A 21,905-nucleotide genomic window follows, 5' to 3' on the forward strand; every position below is an offset into this window, starting at 1 on the left:
ATTATGTACGTGTGCTTGAATGCTTTTCTGTGTTTGCTTGAGTCTTTTTGGCAGGTGAGTCAATCTTCATAAATGCCAATCCCAAATCACTCACATCGTACTACAGTGAGCAGAAGGCTTAATGATCATAAGTGTGTGTGCGTGTGTGTGTGTGTGTGTGTGTGTGTTTGCTTGTGTGTGTTGTCAATGACTCATCAATGCAGCAGCACATAGCTCAGTCTTACAGAAAAGTAGCACACAGAAAGGGAAGATTTGTGTGTGTGTGTGTGTGTGTGTGTGTGTGTGTGTGTGTGTTTTTAGCAATTCTGTTAACAGTGGGGAATTACTTTACTCTCTGTATTGTGTACATGCACATGCATTGTTTCAGTTCACACAAAACTTTTATATATCATATTTGGGATATTTATATATACAGCTGTTATAAAGTAAATATAGATTAAATTGATGAAAGCAACATTATGCAACTTTTTAGAACCCTTGTAACCTCTGTTGAAATAACACATTTATTATGTTGCTTTAAAATAACACTATTCATCAAGCAGAAAGATACAAAATGTGTTGTCTCGTTCTCCCTTAATCATATATCTTTGTGGCTATCTTTTTGAAAGGCAAAACACTTTAGGAAATAGACTGCTGGTGTAAAGGAGTGAAAGTGGAGGAACTAAAAGGGTTTTCATGGGAATCACTGAGTTTTATGGAGGTTTGTCGAGGTGGTGCAGCCAGAATATTAAAGAAGCAGACTGGACTGTCCAGGCTCGTGGGGGAAACCTCGGTGAAAACACTCTCTGTTGTAACTGTAGCAGAGAGCCCTTGAGCAAGGTAGTTAACCCCTGCTCTTACACTAGAGCTACTCTGAGGCCAACAGTAAAAAACTGTAATTTTGTCTTTTATTAAATGTGGGGAACAAACTATAGTAGGTCAGTTGGAAGCAATAATATTAAGTTGAACCTATGTAAACGTAATGTTATTGCTTTCTCTAACTAATACAGTTATATGAAATGTGTTGACATAATAGTTGTCATATTGGGTGAGGGTGAGTGAGTGAGTGACAGGACTATAAAGCAGAGGTTTCTCCACATGAGGTTTCTGCTGCACTGACAAGATTTTTGATATAATACCAAAATTTCAATACTTTAGGAGAATACATTTTTAATAATTTGTTGGCCAACCAGTGCCAGAAGCCGGGAGACAGAGGGGAAGACGCACGGCAAGGGACTCAGGCCGGATTTGAACCTGGGTCCACCGTATGGGGAACAAACCCCTGTATATGGCCGCCTGCTCTACCCATTGAGCTATACGACGGCCAGGAGGGTACATCTTAAGCAAACCTGCATTCAAACAGTTAGCTTAACGCCCTTCAACCCTTCCCTCTTCCTTTTTTATCCATCTCCTATTGATCTTGTCATCTTTCCTCCTTTGGCCCTTTTCTTTTAGAGTTGAAGTGGTGTTTAAACTAAATTGCAGTAAAGGCTGTATTTGTATTTGGATACTTTGCTCTTTAAGTGCACTCCTGTGTTGTGTGTGTAGGTATTTTCAGGGATTACTTGTAGTCCTATAAATCCATTTGTTGAATGCATATTAACCCTAGTTTCCTTTACTGTGCTTTTAGTGTATCAGCTTAGTACCATGAAATATCCGTTCAACTCTGTGCTTCTCTCGCTGACACGCACGCACGCACGCACGCACGCATGCACGCACACACATACACACACACACACACACACACACACACACACACACACACACACACACACACACACACACACACACACACACACACACACACACTGAAGAGAGATGGCCGATATGACGATATGAGAGCACTGCTGCAGGGTGTTTTAGGAACGATGGGGGAGACTCTTCTTGCCACAGAGCTGATCTCTGTTATTGTATCTAAAACTACAGACACAAACACTCAAGCCTCCTCTTTCCTACAGTTTCAGAAGCACCTACTCTTCCATCCTCCACCTCTCTGCACATCCTTTTTTCCCTCCCTTTATCTGTGAAGGCTCTTACTTGCCTCCTGCCTCTATCTTCCCCTGCCCTGTCAGCCATCTTGGCTCCAGGCAGCCACCAGGGATCCTGCCCCTCGGGTCAGTTTCCTGCCAGCTGCAGGGTGATTGATGAATCAGAGGTTCCATGGCGGCTCTAGTGGGTTTTTTTTCCAGGGGGCCGGTGTGGGGGACAGGCTCCATCTAACACCAAGCAAGCAGAACTAATGGGCATGCTCTGGGGGAAAAGAAGGAGGGAGAGAAGTGAGTTTATATAGGTGGATTTTTTTTTTTTTAAAGACTGACAAATGCGTAAAGACATAAAAAAATTGAGGCACAGAAGAAGATAGATATTATGCAAATGTGCTAAGGAGGGCATGAAAGAGCAAACATCAAAGAAAGGAAGGTAGAAGGCAGTCAGAGTGGTAACTAAATAGCTCCACGGAATAGTGTACGAGGACAGGATGGATACAAAAATACTGCAGGGAAGAAGGATGAAAACAACATTAATGGAGGAGGAAAGGAAATTGGAGGAGAATCCTGCTTTGAACACTATGAACTCACTGTATATGCTGTAGGAGACCAGGCCTCATTACAAATGCTAATGTTCATTTTAGATCAATATTAATGGAAGATGCTTAAGCTAATATTTAGGGAGAGGTAAATGCATTCAGCAAATGTTGTCATGCAACACTGAATGTCTAAGAAATAAACCCTGTATGATGATATTAGAGGGAATCGTTCACCCCCATATTCTCTCCTTCCCTTTTTACCTCCTTCCCCCTCCTTCCATACATCCTCTATTTTTGTCAGCATTCTCTTACCTGGATATGTTTTTATTTACTAATGTCTCTCCACTGTCATTAGCATGTCCTCACACCGGGACTGAAGGACAGGTGTGTGTGTATAATGTGTGTGTTTGTGTCGGTCCACATGTTTCTATGTCCACGGCAATGTGTTTTGTGTGGCCTTTTCACTTTATATGGGTGTGTCCTTGTGTCCAGACGGGCACACTTTGTCCTCTCTCGGGTGGCGTCTCTGTGTCTGGTCAACCTTGTGACATCACACATAAGCAAAGCATTAGGACACGTCACACTACGGATGTGCTTCACATAGGGGAAAAAGGTTCACGTTGCCATGGTGTTAGTTTGGAAGCAGGCTAATTGCCTAGCTTTACATGCAGTCCAACAAGCTAATGATAATGCGAATAAGCAGAAATGCAAGTAAGGCATGTTCAAACAAACACTGATCATGTTCATTTAATTGTGTTTGTCAAAGAATGACTCTCAGCTGCAACATGATATTAGATTAAATAATTGGGTTAAAAGGCATTTTTGCTGATAAATAAAACATTAAATGTAAGTTTTACTTATTTCCTGCCATAGTAAGATTATTTAGGCATGTTAATTTAGTGGCAGCTGCTAGCCTCAAGTTTCTGTTGGAGCTGAATATCTGTTTTTGCTAATGGCCAGGTTTAACTATTTTTACCTCATAGAGGCAGTCACAGAGCTAGAGGAGTAAACCTGGAATCACTCACCACCATGACTTCTACTCTGTGAGCTATTACAGTAACAGAACACCGAATAAAAACGATCACAGAGAATATACAGTATATCCTAATCAGAGCATCATCATAAAAAGCATCTACTGATGAGTTTTCTGCTTCTCAGTCGCTAAGAAGTACTCTACATCTGTTTGGAGAGACCAGCTCCATGAGTTTCAGTTGAGGTTCCAAACAAATGGAGCAGCATACCTGAATGCCCTTTTCCCCAGCTCCGTGTGGACTTTAGGGACAGTCAGCAGAGAAAAAGTCCTCAGAACAAAGGCGATGGGTTCCCGTACTTTTGCGACAAATGTAAATCTGCAAATTAGGCAGGAGAGCACCAAGATTAGATTTATAAATAAGGGTGTGCCAATGCTTTAGTCTACGGTGTTAGGGAATATTTTGCTTAGGTGTTTAACCTTTAACCTAGTTCATAATTTTCTATTCCCATGGCATAGTTCTTCAGCCTTCGGGTTGCTTGGGCGCATTGTTGATGCCAGTCTATAACCGAGCACAAGCTGACCTGAGATAGTTTATTGCTAAGGGACGTCTAGAAGCCCTTCTTATCTGGAACGTAGGTTCCCTGGCGCACATTCTTTTTTCATGTGGGACAGCTTTAGTTAGATTTAGGATCCATATAGTCTCGCTGATGAGGAATGTTGATTATACACTCTGAACTAGTTAAAACCTCGGATTACAAAAGACATCTTGAGAATTGGTCGGGCGACCGCTGTGTCACCTCGTGGCTGCAGCACATGTCTTGTCAATTCTCCTGCCGTTCATTCACTTCATAATAAACCTTCAGTGTTTTGCCATCAAAGTTCCAGCTCTCCCGTGTCTCTCTGAGTTTCCTCTCCATTGCTTCAGAAGTTTCCGTCACATACAGGTCAGAGCATACAAGCAGCAATGGTGCTTATGAGTTTGAAAGTTTGTAATGAACCTCAATTCCCCATGGTAGACAGTGTCCATGTAGGATGTAGAAGAGCTATACTAATGCACCATCATTTATTTCACCCAAAGTAGCAGAACAATTAGCCCAAATCTGCTAGCGTGATTGTAAAGACAAGTAATACAGCAGCAAAGCAAGTCATAGAAACGGGAGAAAGGTTTGTTTGGGGAAGAAGAAAATCCACACTGTATTCTAGAAGCGGGAACAGTGTTCTTGCAGGCAGCAGAGAGAAGTAAAGCAGAGGAAACAAAGCGTGATAATGATAGAGGGATGGATTGCGAGAGCTGGTCAACATGCCAGACTCAGCGGGGGATTACTTCACAACACTGGGAGGAAAGTTAATGAGAGTTCATCCCACACACACACACACACACACACACACACACACACACACACACACACACACACACACACACACACACACACACACACACACACACACACACACACACACAGGGTTGAGGCAATCTAAATGATTCAATCAAAAAGTAAAGTTGGCATGCTCTCACTGCTTTTAACAAGTCACTGGTGCTGACATATCACACACAAACACACACATGGATAACACTAATGCACAAAAGCATACCCAAAGGCTCACACACAGAGAAAGTTTGCAAAGAAAGTAACGTTGGAGAATGGGAAAACAAAGAACGAACAAACAGGATGTGTGTGTATGTGTGTGTGTGTGTGTGTGTGTGTGTGTGTGTGTGTGTGTGTGTGTGTGTGTGTGTGTGTGTGTGTGTGTGTGTGTGTATGTGTATGTGTGTGAGTGTAAAGAGACATTAGAGAGAAACATGCCAGGAGGGAGAGTGCGAGTGTGTCCTTGTATCCAGGCTCTGTGTGATATACTGCTGTCTGATCGAACGGTGTGTGTGTCTCTGCCTTTGTGTTTGTATATGTCTGACACCAATATCCATTATCATCCATGGCTCATCACCCACTCCAATATAGGCATCAGACACTCACTCACACACACACACACACACACACACACACACACACACACACACACACACACACACACACACACACACACACACACACACACACACACACACACACACACACACACAAACATTTTCAAAAATACAATTCCAGGTAGATAAAAAGTTCCAGTGTCGATATTTAAATAATTGAATAAGATTAGCATGTATAAAGTAGTGTGATAGCAGTATTGTATTGCAGAATGAACTGCAGATGTGTACACGTGTTTACTTCTAATGTAGTTTTTACATAAGTTTATCTTTTTGCACAATGTAAATTTATTGACATCACATTCATTTTTTGTGTTTAGAGTATATTTTTGGGTGAATTCTTATAGTATTCAACTTTTTAAAAACTTTTCTGCTTTATTGGCTCCTCCTTAACTTGATGTTTGTTTCTTGATTTCTATATATTTTATCTATTTTTTGTTACTCACTCTGTCATCCTCCTTTTACCAAAATCAAATCAATATCAAATATCAGGTTAGTGGTTGCAGTAATTGGTTTCGAGGACAGTGTGATTTCATCACTCCACATGCATGTAATTGAATTAAGGCCTCAAGTTGTAATATAAACTACCCCACGGAGGTGTTCACTAGAGAAGCTGTTGCATCAGGACTTCCAGACTATTTTTTTTCTGAAAAGGTATAAAAAGGAATACAATGAAACAGTAACCGTAGTATTTCTTGCCACTGTCACTATTGATTTCGCTTTGCGTTCTCTCCTTTCTTGGAGCAGTTGGCAGGTGTCAGAAAATTGTCACGGAGTTCTGAGCTGTTCTGTGTCTTACCCTTTAGTATAGTCTTTATTTTTGTGGTGTGGTGTCACACTATATGGGTTGGGATTATTGTGTGGATTTATGTACTGTTAAAAAAACAAAACACATTCACACAGACAGTTTGGAATTCCTCCAAGCATCTATTGACCATAAACCTAGGATCAGTGCAAAGGCTGAAACAGGTGCACACACTTCCCTGCTGAGGCGTCAGCTAAATTAGTAAGAGCACGGACCAGCTGAAGGCTTTTTAACAAAGACCCTCGTCAGCACTAAACTATGCACTCGACCACTACACAGTCCGAAAAATCACATGAGAGCTTCATCAAACCCATCACTACAGCGGCAGAGCAGCAAGCCTTTCTGCCGCTAGGACTACTTTAACAAAGTTGGTATGAAGGTCAACAAGAAGGCTGGTGAATGGCACACCAACTTTTGTTAGGAGCCAAAATGATTCTAAAATAACGTGGTAGCCTAACATGGACATGTATGTGTATGTCTTTCTTTCCTCAGGTTTCCTTAACAATTTGTTGCTTTTTTGAACTCCCTACTCTTTTTCTTTTCCACACACCATAGGTGTTACTTTAATTGGTGTGTTTTGCTCATTTGTACACTTACTTTCGCAAACACACAAACTATAAAATATCCTCTAATTAAGCTGTCTCTGCTGGTGAATGTGGGAGTTGAATCCCTGCATGGTTAAGATACTGAGTTATGTCTCAGATGTGCTAGTGTGTGTGTGTGTGTGTGTGTGTGTGTGTGTGTGTGTGTGTGTGTGTGTGTGTGTGTGTGTGTGTGTGTGTTTTTCTTATAGTAAATGATGACCACGTCGGTACAGTATGTAACTGGACCACAAGCCACATCCATTGTGTTCCCCACAGAGCTAAAAGGGAGTGTGTAGGTTGTTTGTGTGTGCTCTGTTTTGTCTTTGATCTGAGAAATACCCAGAGCACGCACAGAACAGATTGTCCCTCTTGTCACCAAGGTAAAGGAAAGCGTGCCCCCCCCCCCCCACACACACAGACACATCATTTAATTAGTTTCAGGAGGGAGGGGAGAAGGGGGCTAGGACAGATAATATTATGCAGACAGTGGGAAGGTAGAAAACATGAAACATGAAACCAAGCAGCAGTAAAGTAACTAAGTACATTTACTCAAGTACTTTTCTTGAGTTCGATTTGGAGGGACTTTACTTGAGTATTTAAAGGTTATGCTACTTTGTACTTTTACCCAACTACAATTCAGAGCTAGATGGTGTACTTGTACTCACTACATTTATTGAATCCCTTTAATTACTTTACAGATTTGGGTTAATGATGTGAAATATAATCAGCCCATAAATCAGACTTTCGTTCAGTGCAGTAAATCCAGCAGCTACCCTGCAGTATACAAAGCCATTCAAACTAACTGCACCTTTACCAGCTCTGAGAACACTTTAATGATCAATAATTATAAAACATATCAGAGATATTATTCTGAAATGGACCAATCAAACAATGACTACTTTTGGTATCTTTTACCTTTTGCTTGTAGTAGAGTATCTGAAGACCATAATGTTTTTACTTAAGAATTGGATCTGAATACTTTTCACAACACTGCCAACCAGTGTGCAACACATTCTGCAGGGAGCACATTAAGCCCTCTGGAGTATACAGAACCAAGCCAAAGAGAGTCATACAGTTTCCCTGAGATGTGAAGTATACATACTGCACAAGTCAAGCGATGCTATCACCAGTTATGTTTAGTATGAAATCATAACAGGATGATGGTGGTGTGCCAGAGGAATAAATCAGCATAACCCAGCCGCAGCAGCAGCGGCAGCGGCATGAATGATCAGAGGAGAGTGAGCGAGTGAGCCTGTCTCCGCATATAAATCAGTCAGCTGATACCGATCAGCTGACAGCATGTGCAACTTCAGGGCTCTGCCTGAACTAAAGCGGGGCTCCACAGGTTCACTTTCTCCTGCAGCCTCTCTCCTCATCCTGTGATCGTATCCTGAAAGTCTTTCTAACACTCACACAACGTCCAACTTCCTCACACAGCGCCGCCACATGCTGGTCTGTTAGTGTATGTGTTTTAGAAACAGAATACATCCTTACTTATTGGGACCAATGCTTTTACCGTCATACACAGATCCATAAACCTTTCACAGTTTTACAGTGAGGTTTAGGGAATACATGGCAGAAATTGATACAGTGCCATTGCAAATAGTAGATCAATCGGTTAGACAGACATTCAAAGGAAATTGGCAAATTTATTTCAGGTTTTAATCCAGAAGAAAGTATTTTACTGCAGACCAAACCCACATATTCATCAATTTGATTTATTAACAAAGAAAAACGTTGGTTTCCCCGAGTCATAGAGAAGAAGTGATTGAAAGAATGACAAAGTCAACACAGAGGTTAAAAGGAGACAGAGTGAGGACAGACCCACTGAGGTTTCAACAGAGAAAGGAGAAAGAGACATTTATTTTGTCCTGATTAATAACCCTGTTTAATAGTCCTCCTCAGCTCTTCTCCTCCATCCCTCCTTTCCTTCTCAATTTGAGCCGTCAGCTAAAATGTGCTCTAATAAAATCAAATATGTTAAATACCAAAAAAAAGACGAGTTGTTAACCTTTATTCTCTGCCCCCACTGCTTATCTTAATTACTTTTCTTCTTCTCTATCACTTTCTCCAAGTTCAGTTTGTCTTTTTATAGCTTGTGGGTCGCTATTTCAACAGTGCTACTATGGAAACAGCAGGGAAGTGGGTGTTAGCAGTTAATCCTGTTTGGGTGTCATGGTGGCATCGCTGTGGCACCCAGTAGGAGAGCTGTACACAGTCTTTCTTGTCTTTTATCATTTCCATCAATAAGGATTTGGGAGGTCAGGGAGCAGGATGCTGGGTTATCTCTCAAACCGGAGGTCAGCATCCACAGGTCCTGAGCCAGCTGATCATGTGAATGAGAGAAGTACGGCCTCTCGTTCTCCTACACAAACTAGAGAGCTGTAGTTGCCATAGTTTCCTACTTTCCGTGCTATGTTTGTGTTCCTAACTACTTCAAGAAAACTTTTAGCACAGCGCGTACACCAGTATTAACCTGATAATACAACTATAGTGATGTAATTGTGTAAAAAAAATGCTCATTTACTTAATCTTTTTGAAACACAATGAAAATGAATCATGTTTTTAGTCTGTTTCCTATTAAGTGTTTTGTTAAAGACATAAAACAAATACTTAAATAATGAATCAAAAATAACTGCATACTTGAAACTGCATTCAATATTACTGGACACATGTCTGTGTAATCTGACAGCGGTTCAGATCATTGTTTTGACATCTTTCCTCTTTGGATTAATTCTCAACACTCTCATCATCCTTTATCAAAGCAGGCAGCTGTTTTCAGATAACCCAGGCATAGAAAGCGAGTGACCAGCAGAACATGTGCAGTGCAGGGAAAAAGCCCCTGACACAATATGTAGTTTAATATTTTGAAAACTATTATTTGTTTTGAAATAATACTAGAAAAATCAGACAAATCTGGTGCATAGTTCAGTTGCCTTAGTTTACAATGACATTTCCGTTTTAAAGTAGACCTTTATGTACAAACAAAAGCATTTGTGGTTTACTGAGGGGAATTGTTATTGACTCCAGCTGCCTTTAGAAATAATTCATACACACATCAGTTACAGTGCTCTTAAAGCTATGGATTCACTTTATTCTCTCTCTTTTTTTTCTGACACACACACACACACACACACACACACACAGATAAATATGTCAATGTTTTCCCCTTGTATCTCTGTTTTTCCATTTTCACTGTGTTGTGCTCTGGTCTCGCTCCACTGGACATTAACCACGGGAGGAATGATGGAGCAATCCTCAACACACACCCACACACACACCCACCCACCCCCCCCCCCCCCACACACACACACACACACACACACACACACACACACACACACACACACACACATCCATACTCATTCACGGACGGGGCTTTTCCAGCGCGGGGAGATAGAGTGGTGTGTTTGGTTCTGATAGGAGCAATACAACCAATTCAACATGGAGAGAGAGGGAGGCTTAGGATTGTTTTTTTATTGGTCTTCCAGGAAGAAACTTGTTAGAGATTTTGGATATAAAATAATAAATACAAATAAACAACAGAACATGGAAGTTATTGTGTTTCACAAGTACTGAATCAATATTTCCTGCTGAGTCTAGTGCATATCAGTGCTGCTTTATTTCTAAAGGCAACCCTCTGCCAGGGATGGGCTTTTACTGTAGCGAACACTGAAAGGAGAAAAAAAACGGATTATTTGCCCTCCAAATGATGAGCAGGGTATATTCCAACCTGAGGAGTTACCTGTTTGAAGTATTCAGACCGTCTTTAAAGTTTAAAATGGGACCTGCTCTCCTATAGCTGCCACTGTCATATCGGAGGAGACCATATGTCGTCACAGTGGGATTCACACACATCTGTGGGCACAAACAGCACACACTCATACAGTGTTTGATCTCAGGTAAAGAGGCAAAGCAAACTTCAGTGTGTTCTCATATTGCTGGCATGGTGTCCACAGGTTAAAATAGTGTTATTAAAAACCTTTTACAGCACGGTGTTAGTGATTGGATTGACATTGACATGTTAAAGGCTGTTTGTGTTTGGTCATGAGTGTCTTTGATATTGCACCTATTAGTCCTTGATGTGTGTGCACTGTACATACAACAAGCCAGCACACGAAAACAAAAAGCATTGTCTGTTTTCCTGTCCTGATTCTGCTGGTGTTGATGATTTGGTTTCATACGTTTTGTCACTGCAAATGAGACTGTGGCTGTGCAGACAGGGAGGCTTATTCAGGTTGGATGCAGGAATCATATGATCTGATATGGAAGGCAGGGAATCCTGGGAACGCTCTAATTGCGTCTCATTTGGCTCAGCACTGAGTGAAAAGTCTCTGGGTTTTCATTCAGGGCACATTTAGGTTTCTCCTCAGTAAGTGGATGATTGCAGTCTTACAGTTTATGATGGGTTGATTCAGCTGATGCCATTGGCACAGTGACATCAGCTCGGCTCTCTTTATCCGTCCCAGTGATTTCTTACTACTTCAACCCTTACCCCACTCTCTGTGTCTTCCTGTTAAGACAGGATACTTTAGTGGGAGCATAGAGATCATGGGGAGGACGAAAACAAATGGACAAAAAAGGAGAAGAAGGAGAGAGGTGGACATGGAGAGAAAAGGGGACGTTAGAGGAGGGGGGGACTGAAAGAATGTTCTAACAAGCACATCTCTCCTCGCTGACGGGGTAACAGGAACTGTTTGGAGTACAAAGAAAGACATGAGGAGACGTACTGCTGAATGAACGACCTTGTGTATAATTTCTCTTGTTGGCTCAGTAACTACTGTTCATCCTGTATCATTTCAGGATGACCATTTAAAGACACAGGGCTGTCAGCTGATTGGATAGTCGAACTTTGTGTTCTTCTGGTTTACAATCTAAAACAAATAGTGGAGAAAAGACCCAAAACAATGTCCCAGTGCCTAATGCTGAATTTAATTTGATACCCTTCTTTTTCCAGCGTTTGGTTCATATTTCTATTTCTGTTACGCTGCAATCTTATTCCTGAGGATGGCTAAACAATGTGACCTCATCATTTATCAAGTGCAACTATAATTGTGAGAGATAAAATAAGATAAGAATGACTTTATTAATCCCAGATTGGGAAATGTTTGCGTTGCAGCAGCATAATACAATACACGTCATTGCACATAGAAGACCGGCATTATAAATATATATAAATATATATATATATATATATATTTATATATATATATGGAGTTGAATATGAACATAAATAATCAGTAAACAGTGAGAAAAGTAGACTGTTGAATTTAACAACATATAACGCAAGATATTATATACATAATAGTGCAGTGAATGGAATATTAAATTAATATTAAATTAAATATTAGATTTGTGAACAACTGTTGAATAGATAGGTTATTTTAATATATCACTGTTTGCTCTTGTAATTCTATACCACCTCTCTTCCTCTCTGTCTTCCTCCTCATCTCCAACAGGCATATTAGATGACTTGCACACACACACACACACAGACACACACGCAGACACACACACGCAGACACACACACACACACACACACACAGACACACACACACACAAAAATACGGTGCCCACCATGAGTCATGCAATGACTTCCAGAGTATAGTAATCTATCTTGTCTTGTCTGCTTAGCGAGCTGCTCTGTGTTCTCCGTGCACTACAGTGATCTGTGTGTTTGTGTGTCACTTCCCTCTTTCTTCATCCGTCCCTCCATTTGTGTGTTCGTCGGCATGTGCAGAAGTGTAGGTGCGAGTGTGTGTGTGTGCATGTACTTGTGAGAAAGACTGCGCGTGTGTTGGTGTGCATATTGATGAATGCATGATTGTCAAGGTGTGTTTGTGTGTGTGTGTGTGTGTGTGTGTGTGTGTGTGTGTGTGTGTGTGTGTGTGTGTGTGTGTGTGTGTGTGTGTGTGTGTGTGTGTGTGTGTCGGCCATCCAGCATCTGTCTTCCTGCACAGTGAGGCAGGAGAAGTCGTGATAAGTCAGCACACATACACACACACACACACACACACACACACACACACACACACACACACACACACACACACACACACACACACACACACACACACACACACACACACACACACACACACACACAATCAAACACACTTTGGATTGCAGCACTGAAGAGGTAGCATTTTACACTTGAGAGTAAGAAAGAGTGTGTTGTTGGGATGGAGGGATGAGTGGATGAAGGTGATATTTTTCTAGCCTTTTATCTTAGCTTTTTCATTTTCTGTCTCCTTAGTTACACTCTCCTTCTCCCCTCACAAGGGTACCAGGTACTGTCCTCTTAGACATCAACTACGACTTATATACACACACACACACACACACACACACACACACACACACACACACACTCATACAATGGCTTTCCATAAGAGATGATTTATGCTCCTGGGTTTTATTATTTTTGGGCCAATTATGCTCTCTTTCTATTCCTTATTCACTATATTCCTCTTAACATTGTCCCCTGTTTCTTTACACCTTTACACCAGTCTGTATTTGCAGAAAATTCAAAATGTTTATTTTTTACTCAATAGGTCAAGTGGCTCATCCAGGGTTCTAAAATTTCTGAAGCCACATGAGGTCAGGTCCAAAAAGCACGCACAGAGAGGATGTTTACTTCCGCTTGAAAATGATGATCTATTAAACATTAATTCTGGATGACCTTCCACAAAAAACAAATATTTCCAAAATCCAAATCAAGCAATCGTCAAACACAAGGTGACCAAAAGAATGCCCTAAATAATGTGCAAAAATACAAAAAACAATGTGCCAAATAATGTGGTCAACTAGAGAATAATGTGTCTAATAATGTGCTCGGAAAACTGTAGGCCTTGATCCGTGTATCTACGGGCGTTTGTTTTTCTTTCTGGAACCAGTAAACGGAAGCGTGCCCGAGAGGCTTTTTTTTGTTTGCTCTTCTAAATGGTCAAATGGTCATTGGAGTGAGGGGTGGGGAGAAACTCTCTGAAGTTATTTCAAAACAAAAGCACTCGCATGCTAAAATACACTTGCATTGAAGCACTGCAGTATCCGGTTGACGGAACGATGACAATGTTATAAACAAGGGAAACCAGGTGAATTTAGGCTGGTTCATCGCGATCACAACAAAACAGCTAAGACTCACATTGAGCCAGAAAACAAATGTTATTGAGGCTGTAAATCTAATAAGCCACTAAGTGCCGTATGGCTATGTCTAAGATTTAAATTATTCAGCGGTTCTGACTGCGGTCAGCTCAGCACTTCTTCATTTTTTCCCTGCTTTATTTGATGAGCGATACACATTTACATTAGTTCTTAATGAAATGTATACTGTTTTACTTTGTAGTAGTAAGCCTACTACCAACAATACAACAAAGTCGTTTACTATGTTTTTTTTAAATACCTTATCAAAGTCACCTCCGGAGAACAAAATCAAGCCACTTCTTCTAAGTTTGATGAGGGATTTTTGCCATAACTCTTTCGTGAGATTGATACTGTTGGACTCAGTACTAGTGAAACTACTCCCACAAGTACTATGAAGTACTTTTACTGTGTACTTTTTGAGTTATCCACTGTCAAAATCCTGAATACAAGAATGTATGTTTTTCTGCTATTTTAAATAAGCATTAAAAACATTTCTTCTAGAGGCTGATATTGTTGGAGTATTTTAAGAGGATATGGTAGACATGATAACAGCACTGCTTCCAGTCAGTACTCCAGCAGCAGCAGCATTTTTACCCCTTGGGAAGTGTTTAGAGACTGGACTGGATAGCTGCTCACAACTATCCTTAGCACAGTGACACACCCTTGTCCCTGTTGTTGTCCTCTATGATGCTGCTGTCTTCCATAAGAAGATCTCTGCCCCTAGTTTATTCCTCGCAGATTCATCAGTCTCATCAGCCTCATCTTTGCCTGCTACCACCCTGAAGTGAAAAGAGTCTTTGATTATGGACCCTTTCTAATTGTTCTTATCTAAAAACAGAGGGACGATAGGTCATATAAGGATTCCAAAGCTATTCCATTCTGAAACTGTAGATCAGAATGTCTTGAGTTAATGTCAAGAGGTCTTCCTCTTATGTAAAGGACATATAGGTCAGGTTAGCTCGGCTTTGTAGATATATCTGGTTTCCTTTGTTCATGTAGTGATGGATAAGTCGTGACCTGCCTTCTCCCAGCCCTTATCCCAGTGCATTTTGGGACTATCTGTCAGATCAGATTAAGGGGATGAAAATGAATTGTATTATTAATTTAGAAAAATGAAAGCGTGATGCTAGCCCAGCTCCTGCGTTGTTTCAGCAGGGATGAGGTTTGTTGACAGGTGGGCTGAACCTGGAGACGGACCCATTACATGTTCTTGTGTATGACATAAATTGATGGGGGAAATAAGAATTAACATGTGACTTTTTCTGTGTGAGATAACGTTAAATTAACATAGTATGTGAAATGTTTGTGTATGTGTCGAGAATTAGCATAATTAGCAAGTGACAGACTGTCAATGAGATTTGTTGATCTGCATTGTGAGTCCCAGTAGGACACTGTAGGCTTTGTCAGCAAGCTATTAACCTTCTGTCTTTTCCTCTGTCTTTTGGTCCAAACACTTATCGCCTAGCTTAAAGCATTGATGCTGAAAAAGAGCAGCTTATTAAACACTTTGTATCGCTTTCATTAAGACAGATTTTCTCCTGAAATCTTCCCCTGAATTAAACAAAATGCTAAAACAGAAATAGCATGTTATTTATCAGCATTTATAGAAATTGCCAGGGAAAATAAAACCATGTATTAAAACCCTTTCTCGTAACATTGGACACAACAGACACCACCAAAAGTAATGATGAGCAGACAGATTGTGTGTCAGGGTTTTGGTCACACACTCCACACTGCCTTTCTGCACTGTATGTCAACCCCTTTCTTCCCCTATGTCTCCTTTCTTCCATCCTTCATCTGGTAGCTACAGCGTCTGTTGCCTGGAAACAGGAGTTTTTGTCTTTGTGTAAACTTTGATATTCAGAAAGCTGGAGGAGACAAAAGACCAACAGAAGAAGAAAAGAAATGGATTTAATAAGGCGTTGTCCACGTCAATGCAGAGAAGACATCAGTCACATTACAACATGTTCACTGTAAAGTTTTGATCTTCTGCTCGCAAAAACACACATAATTCTATGGCTTAATGTATACAGCTCCTTCTTAAATCTGTATCTCTACATGTATGGCAGCCAGTCCAGTGTCTGTTGAATTCCAACACAGAGAAAGATGAAGTAGTTTATAGAATACAATAAAAAATGTCTAATAATTTAACTCAAAGAAATATCTATAAATAATAAAACAAGAGAAAATGATAATGCTGAAGTGGTCTCTTCATTTCTTCCACGACTGTATAGGCTCACAGCTGAATTTGAGTGATCAATCTTCCTTTCAAAGGTCAGAGGTTAATGATGGCCATGATGGTCCTTCTCTCTTGCACACACACACACACGCACACACGCACACACGCACTGGTGTAATCCTTAATTCTAGTGAAGAAACACAGAGGTTGTTGTATCCTGGGTCTGTTGATGACACTCACGCTGAGCATGTGCTGCTGGCGTGTTCATAGTGTGTTTCTGATATGTTTGGGTCTGTTGCTTTTCAGGAATGATTCAAATAGCCTCAACGGGAGTCTATGTCCGAAGTAGAAATCGTGGAAAATCCACTTCCCTTGGGTCATCCTTTTTTATGCAGGACTTTTTAAGATCCCATGATCTAAGGAGTCAGTTTCCAGTTGTAAAGGTAGAAATATTTATTAGGTAAAATGGTACCACTTTACAAAAAGACTGCCCCAAAGGATTCATAAAAGGTTTATAATTAGGTTATTAATTAGGTTGTAACACTTTATTAATCATTAAGAACCATTAATAAACCAGTTCTAACATCGTTTTCATGATCAACACAGGCTCACTATTTGGCAAGATGACTAAGCCTTATATTGATACCTAGCTTACTTCTTCTTCATCAGCCAACATCCTCGGTATCTGTTGTTCACTGAGTTGATTCTCCCCACCGGTCACAGTTGCTCTGTTTATCTATTGTCTTATAAAAGCTTATTAATTATTTATTAAGTGTTCACAACTTAATTAATAAATGAATTACAAACTATTGGTACACCTTTATAAGGGTTGTCTTATTGTAAAGTGGTACCGGTAAAACTGCTCAAATCGTCCATGTTTCTATCTGGGTTTCTTATGTTTCTGTTTATTCACGCTTTGAAAACTGTTTCTTAATGCAAAGACAGATAGGACTCATTCTATACAGTAGACCCCCACAGACCATTCTTGCTCACTGACCCAAAACGTGAAAGTCTATTTAACCCTCATTGCGCAGCCCATTGACCGTCATTATGCTGACCTGTTTTTATAAAGCTCTTAAGTCTGTCGCATTGCTATCTTAGTTTCACTTTGAGATAGAGGCAACATGAATTCAGGGTGAAACAGATGTACTATAACACTCACTGAAACATAAAGATGGTTCATCCACTACCATACTGCATATGTTGGTTGCATTATACTGTTGTGTTGTAAACAGTGTAACTTGTTGTTGTAAATAGCAATGAAAGGGTGAGTATAGTCTGAAGTTGTGTGCCGAGTAACTAAAGTTCAGATCAGACTGTGAAATACTATCAACCAGTGGCAAGCGGTAAGGAAGTATATGACTTGGATCAGCAGAGCGGACACACACACACACACACACACACAAAGGGAAGTCTAGATGCTGACAGAAAGTAGTAATTAAGACTATGTGCTATGGATATTCTTGGTACAATACTGATCATTGTGTGTGTGTGTGTGTGTGTGTGTGTGTGTGTGTGTGTGTGTGTGTGTGTGTGTGTGTGTGTGTGTGTGTGTGTGTGTGTGTGTGTGTGTGTGTGCGTGCGTGTGTGTGTGTGTGTGTGAGAGAGAGAGAGAGAGTTACTGCTACTGCTGCTGCAGCCCACAGTTTCCATGGTAACGTCAGAACCCATCTTGGTCTCTATGGTAACTTCTGGTTGGCACCCACAGAGGAAGAGAGAGAGAGAAGGTGAAGATGTAGAAGTGACGGATGGGATAGAGAAAGAAACAAAACAATAGATAGAAGGAGATATATTTATTGTTGATACAGAAGAATAAAGAGTTTAGGGCCCTCCTAACATTACCCTAGGGCCTCGGTTTCCATACACAAATTGCCATTTGAAAGACCTTAGTTGAAAAGCAGAACATTTTCAATGGTGGCATATAGCAAAACACTTTTTACAAACAGATCTACCAAATAAATGATGACTAACATGAAGCATGCGACTCTTGCACACTGAAGTTGCTGTGCTGAAGGGACATTACATTGGGGCAGATTAAAACAGTCCAAGACCCCCACACGCCAATCCAACTTTCAACCAACGGCCAAATCCGACATTCCTGCTATGCATGTCCCAAGTCAACCCTTGAGAGAAATTTGAGCTTGTCTGACTTCCTTTTAGGAATGCCTCCCAGATCTAGCGACTAGGTTGCATAAAATATATACAGCAGGTAAAAATAATGGCACACATACAGTTACATACAGCTCCGGAAGAAGAAATGAAGAGACCACTCCAAATTGTTCTTAAATCTTTATCTCTACATGTATGGCAGCCATTCCAGTGTTTGTTGAATTCCAACACAGAGAAAAAATGTCAGTAATTTATAGAATACAATTAAAAAATAATAATGAATTTGACTCAAAGACAAACCTATAAATAATAAAGCCAGAGAAAATGATAATGCTGAAGTGGTCTCTTCATTTTTTCCGCGGCTGTGTATAAGTTGTAATAACCCTTCTGTGTGTTTGTTCTCTATCAATTACTGAATGTTTCTTCCCTCACCACAGTTAGCATCATTAGCCTGCTAGAACATGCACTAGCAATGTGCACATCTCCAGACCCTTTTATTTCCTTTCAGTGTGGTTTCTGCGTCTGAATAAATCATTAGCGGATGTTGTGTGTCACTATATACAGAAATGTTTCCTGTCTAAGTAGGAACAAACAAATAGATTGTGTCTACACTGCAGAGAGGAGTTTAAATGTGCAGCATGTCAATAGTTGTTTCTTTGGAATTTAGATTAATTGACATGAACTGTATGCATTGAATATTTTTCCTGTTTTTAAATCCTTCTGCTGTACTACGTTTGGTGGTTTTATCCACCTTTTCATGTCGTTTTGATTCTGTGGTTCTCCTCCTGTTTGTGTTTGAATGTTTGAGAAGTTTGTACAGTCTGTTTGATTGTTTTTGTTGAGCATTAAAGGAAGATACACTTGATACGCACGCACGCACGCACACACACACACGCACACACACACACACACACACACACACACACACACACACACACACACACACACACACACACACACACACACACACACACACACACCAAACACACACTAGTGTATGATGTGTCTGTAGGATTTTTTCAAAAACAGCTTAATGGCTAATCCTGTTTTACAGCACACACACATACAGAAGGTCATGGCGAATGGAAACCTTGTCCGCTGTATGGTAGGATGTCGATACCATAATCTGATTGGCCTAGCTGATGGATGGATGGTGTGGTTGACCTATCACAGATAACTGAATTATTGCCCCCACATACTCACCTTTCTGTCATTCTGTCTGCCTCCCTCTGTCTCTTTAGTCTGCCTCTCTTCCTCTCAACAATGCTCCTCTTCTCTCAGTCTCTCATCTTTTCTCTCTCATTGCTCTCCAGTCGCTAACCAGATTAGCCGTGCCCCTTATGGATTGTGCCCTTTATGGGTCTGTTTGAACGGAAGGAAAGGAGGCAGAGAAGTGTATCTGTGTGTGTGCTTGTGTCAGGATGAGCTGTTCCTACCAGATGTTTTTCTCTGTTTTATTCTTCTGAGCGCCGCACTGTCTGCCTGTCACTGGCAGATACACAGCCTGGGAGTGTGTGTCCATGTGTGTGTGTTCGAGGGGGAGAGAGATGAAGAGCTTTTGTGTATTTGAGAGGGAGGATAAGTGTGTATGTGCCTTTTTTAGATTAATTACTTCCGCATAGACTGCTAATAGTGTGGTGGAGGGTCTACTGAACGAATGGTGAATATAAATACATTTCATTTGCCAGGGTCTGAAGCAGGCATACACTCACACACACACACACACACACACACACACACACACACACACACACACACACACACACACACACACACACACACACACACACACACACACACACACACACACACATACACAAAGGGAAGACAGGTATTTAATGTTGAAAATCTTGACTCCTTAGATGCATCTTTGCCAATAAAGCAACATGGATGGCCTTGAATTGAAATGAGAGGTTGGAGCGACAGAGTCAAGAAGCAAAAACAAGTTTCAGACAGCTTTCTGAGCAGCCCATTCAGGTGCAGAATCCCCAGCCCAAAAATCAACTCGCCTTTCAACTTGTCTGTCTTTCAAAGTGTGCAAATCCTCCTTATTATTATTCATGACATTCCCTCCACCGTCAGGCTTCTGGAGTGTGGGAAAAACACTTCCAAATCACAGTGTGTATGATAATCTCATCATTAAGAACAAAAAAATCCAAGCGTGGTTCTTCTATCAATGAGTCCAACAGTTGTACTGCGGTGTCAGCTGCTGAGAAGATAGCGCTCTGAAAAAACCCAACCTAAATAACCACAAGTTACACACTGAAACCACAGCTGTCGTCTCTAAATGGTGGCCACATGATGACTGATTCCCATGGCCCAGCATATGTGTGAATGCCTCATGGTATTTTGACTATATGTCATCATGCTGAGAAAGTTGTTTGTATAGCTGGACCCACTCTGGCGTCAGATCAGCCTTAACAGCAAACACTAACACAGCAACTCATCATGAGCGTATCCTACACTAACATGGCCTTTAAACTTCAATGACACGTTTTTACTAATGAAGACGGATCATTAAGACAAATACATTTGAATGTCAATAGTCAGCATTTCACACCGAGAATGTTATCTGAGTGTAATATTGAAAGATTATGCTCCAAATATCCGGAAATATCTTGTAAAGCACTTTGAATTGCCTTGTGATGAGAGGTGCTATAAAAATAAACTTGCGTTGCCTATATTCTGTTGCATAATGCCTTGAGGCTCAGCATTAGTTAGATGACCACCTGAATAAGACCCTGATTTCAGTGATTTGTGGTTGTATTTAGCTTACTCTATTAGCTTGTGGAGATATGTCGGTCAACTTTGACACATGGAAGCTGTGTTTCTTCAGCTTCAGGTTCAGCTGCCTCTTCCCAGGGATGGGGCTTTGAGTCTGGCGAGACCTGGCTGGCCTTCTGTCCCAAACCTCTGGCCCTCTGTCAGTGCATATCCATGGGAAAACAGGGAAGAGCAGGAGGAGGGGCTGAGATGGATGGATTGATGGATAGAGCTATATATATCGGTGTTTAAAAATAAACGAAGATGTACTTCAAAGGGATAGGACAAGGAATCATCTTAATATAGAATACTTTGTGTTTTGATTACACAGATTGCCTTGATCTCATTTCATCGGAGATGAGAGATGATTAGGTGGATGATGAATGGTTTGTACATTTCTGATGGTCAGAAAGTTACATAATTCCTCTCTTTGCCTCGAGGACACTTTCAGGACATTTCCCAGGACCCTCTTAGGCCGGGGTCATTGCTGTGACAACATTCTCTGAGGGACTCTGTAGTAGAAGAGAAGCTTGTGTATACATGCACACACGCATGCATTCCTGCCTTCAGATATTGGCCCCTTCGGACAGGAAGAGAGCCGCTTTGATTAAATAATCCAAATGCTTTGATTGTTTGCACGATTACAACTTAGACAAATGCTTGTTCAAACATAAATAACCACACACACACACACACACACACACACACACACACACACACACACACACACACACACACACACACACACACACACACACACACACACACACACACACACACAAAGCAGAAGCCACATTAACAGTGTTCTCACAATCACATCCAGGATCTTTATGGTTGACACGGGCATGGATAAATGTCATGATT

General features: G+C 40.9%; 1 protein-coding gene across 1 annotated transcript in view; it reads left to right on the forward strand.

Moving 5' to 3' along the window:
* Positions 1 to 21,905, forward strand: part of cacna1c (calcium channel, voltage-dependent, L type, alpha 1C subunit) — a 177,779-nt gene that overhangs the window by 79,176 nt on the left and 76,698 nt on the right. The window lies entirely within an intron of this gene.

The sequence above is a fragment of the Eleginops maclovinus genome, chromosome 17, assembly GCF_036324505.1.
Source record: "Eleginops maclovinus isolate JMC-PN-2008 ecotype Puerto Natales chromosome 17, JC_Emac_rtc_rv5, whole genome shotgun sequence".
In the NCBI taxonomy this organism is placed as follows: domain Eukaryota; kingdom Metazoa; phylum Chordata; class Actinopteri; order Perciformes; family Eleginopidae; genus Eleginops; species Eleginops maclovinus.